This window comes from Tupaia chinensis, unplaced genomic scaffold (assembly GCF_000334495.1).
Source record: "Tupaia chinensis unplaced genomic scaffold, TupChi_1.0 Scaffold000688_1, whole genome shotgun sequence".
Lineage (NCBI taxonomy): Eukaryota > Metazoa > Chordata > Mammalia > Scandentia > Tupaiidae > Tupaia > Tupaia belangeri.
In genome coordinates this window covers 5,320,559-5,323,903 of record NW_006160211.1, presented here as the reverse complement: position 1 = coordinate 5,323,903, position 3,345 = coordinate 5,320,559, and positions in this window count along the sequence as shown.

Below are 3,345 nucleotides of genomic sequence, written 5' to 3'. Positions count from 1 at the left end.
TTACTTCCCAGGAGTCTCCTGGCCTCTCCTGTAAATGGTGCTGGCAAGATTACCTCACCCTCTGCCAGTTGTGCCCAGTCATGGTGAGTCCTGGGTGCTTGATTTCAAGCTAGGGGTGACTAATATCCTCACTGACCTGGGCTTGCCCTGGCTTATGGCTGTCATCTTAGCCTAATTAATAACTCTCCCTTTCACCTCAGAGAGGTACTGGTTTGGATTGTGTATAATCATCCTCTGTCAAGCTATCTTTTTCTTTTTTAAAGAATTAATTAATTAATTAATTAATTTTCATTTGACCAGAGAGAGACAGAGCAAGAGCAAGAGAGAGAGAAGGAAAGTGAGAAAACAAGCCACCAGGTCCAGGACTCGAACCATAGTCCATGTGGGAGTCCAGCGCCCTTAATCACCACGCCACCTGCTAGCCCCTGTCAAGCTATCTTTAGGCAACTATTCTGGAAGTAAAACAGAACCCAACAATACATTTTAGAACAGTCAAGAAATGGACTAGGCAAAACAGCATTTGGGACTCAGAGGGCTGGTGTTGCCATTGCAATCTGCCGAGTTTGCTGTTCCTGCTTGTTCTTCAGCCCCGCACTGGCAGCTACTTGGCTCCATCTACAGGCTCAGTTCTGCTCTGGCCCAAGACTGTTTCTTCCTTTCACAAGAGAGATGAACAGAGCTGGAGCCGAGTGCTTCGAGATTCAGTCAGAGGTTGAAATTCTGATGGCAGGTATACCCAGCAGGCTCTTCTGACCAGTTTTTCTAACCTGGCTTCTGCTGCGTTTCTGAAACAATTTCTATTTCATTCCTACCCCAAATGGGGCCCTAATTGTCTCTTGCCATTTCCTCCAATCCCTGGCCTGCCCTGGACCTGGACTCTGGCTGTTGCCCTCAGGCCATGAGTGTTGCCCTTCACTGTTGCTTTCTCCATGTACCTGTCTCTCTCCAACCAGTGTGCTTGCCTTTAAAAAAAAACAGTTAATTAATTAATTAATTAATATTTGACCAGATAGGAAAAGAGTGAGAGAAAGAGAGAGAGAGAGGGAAAGTGAGAGAGTAAACTGCCAGGACTCAAACCATAGTTGACCATATGGGAGTCCAGCATCCTTAACCACCATGCCACCTGCCGGCCCCACGCTTGCTTTTTTAAAAAATAGGTTTTTGCCTTAGGGTACATGTACTGTGAGTGAGGGGGAGACAGAGACAGAGGGAAAGTGAGAAATCACCTCCCAGGGGGAATGGCGATCCTGCAATCTCTTTGCCTCCATTCTCCTCCCAGGATATGGGCACACACGCACACGTGTCCATGAGTTTCAAGCCACTGGGTCCAGGATTCGACCCACTGTCAGTAGTGTAGAAGTCCAGCAATGTAACCACTACACCATCTGCTGGCCCCAGTGTGCTTGCTCTTTGGCAGCCATGTCCTAACTGCTTGTTACATTTATATGTTCGGTTTCCACTAGGAAGGCAAGATGCTCTAGCAGAAAGGGCAAGCACTCTGAAGTCAAAAGACCTGGGTTCAAGTCCTACTTCTGCAATTAGCTATGTGACCTTGTACAAATCACCTGAACACCTAACCTGAATTATCATCCTCTTATTTCAAGCATGTGAAATGAATTTGCTACTTGAGAATGAAATTCTCTGAGCTCAGATAATTTCCCAGTGAATTTGTTCAGTGTGAATCAGTTGATCTGGGGCTGGTCATTTTTGGGAAAATCAGAATTTTGGACTTGACAAACTAAGGCTTTAGGTAAAAGAAGCTAAAAGACTCAGCCTGGAACAGCTGACCTTCCATCTTCATTATAGGGGAAAGTTTGGCCAGCCCCTGAGCTGGATTACTTACCTGTCCCAGTAGCTCCACGCTCAGAGCTTCACATAGCTTCTCACAGAGGAGTGCAACTAGTATCTTTCCTCTATTTTATCACAATGGTTTTGGGGAGAGGAGTAGAGAAGGTTGCCAAGAACGGAGAAGGTCTGATACTCTTAAGTCTCTTTAAGTATTTAGCCACTCAAAATATAAGCTAAAATACAGAGAAAGGGCATTATCTTTACTGTTTCATACTGAAGAGAATTCAAAAAGAGTTGAGAACATAGACATTATAAGCAGCCATGTTAATGGTCTAAAATATAAAACAGAAATTGGCAATTGGCAGGACCATCCAGATAATAGTTCTGCTCTTCCTGGAGAGAGAGATGGCTGCAGAGAAAAGTAGAGTTTCAGTAAACATCTCCCTTCTGTGCAGAAATCCCCGTTCTGGGACTCAGATCTGATGAAGTGAGTCAGGCTTACATTTATTACCGTATATTACAAACATTTTTCAGCATTTGGAAGTGACTGATGTCTCTGTGGATTTGGCCAGTTCCTGGCAATTATGCACTTGGCTGTTAGTATAGACAAGTGCGCCAAAGGGCTGGAATGACCATCCATGTCTGAGCGGCTTTCAGTCTGGGAAGGATGTTGTTCAAACACCATGTTCCTTCCCAAGGTAGTCAAATCCTGTTACATACAGTTCTGTCCTTTAAGTCTGTTTATCCTGAAACTTGACCAGAGAGGATATGGCCATATCCCTTTGCCCCTTTCAGCTTCTGCAGCACATACCTGGGGGACCTCACATTAATTTTACAGTCTCTGTCTGCTGTAGTCCAAAACTAGTTTTACGTCTCGTGCCTTAATCAGCAAAATCACATTCTGAACATAATCTGTCAGATGGATTATTAGAAAATAATTCTTTCAGAGACTGCTAAATCTGGAGGCTTGGTCAAATCACAAACTAGTAATGGTATTCTTTTTTGAAATATCCTTTTAGTTTTATTTGCGTATTAACCAACCTGCACTTCAGTCCTTTGTCTTTCCCCCCATACTGCACAGCTGTAGGTGATGGTAAAATAGAAGACTTCAAAAAAAAAAAGCTTATTTTGGAACCAGCAGTTGGTATAATGACTATGCTGCTGGACTCCCATATAGTCGACTGCAGTTCGAGTCCCAGACCTGGAGGCCTAAACTCATGCTGAGTACATGTGCGTGCGTGCCCAAGATCCCGAGAGGAGAATGAAGGAGAAGAGATTGCAGCATGGCCATCCCTCCTGGGGGGGGGTGACTTCTCTCTTTCTGTCTCTCTGTCTCTCTGTGTCTTTCTGGTGAGCGCATGTGCCTTATAGCAAAAACCTCTCCAAAAAACCCCAAAAAACCGAAAACCAAAAAAAGCTTATTTGGGGCCAGCAGGTGGCATGGTGGTTAAGGGTGCTGGATTCCTACATGGCTGATCATGGTTCAAGTCCTGGACCTGGCAGGTTGCTTTCTCACTTTCTCTCTCACTCTGTCCCTCTCTGGTCAAATTAAAATAA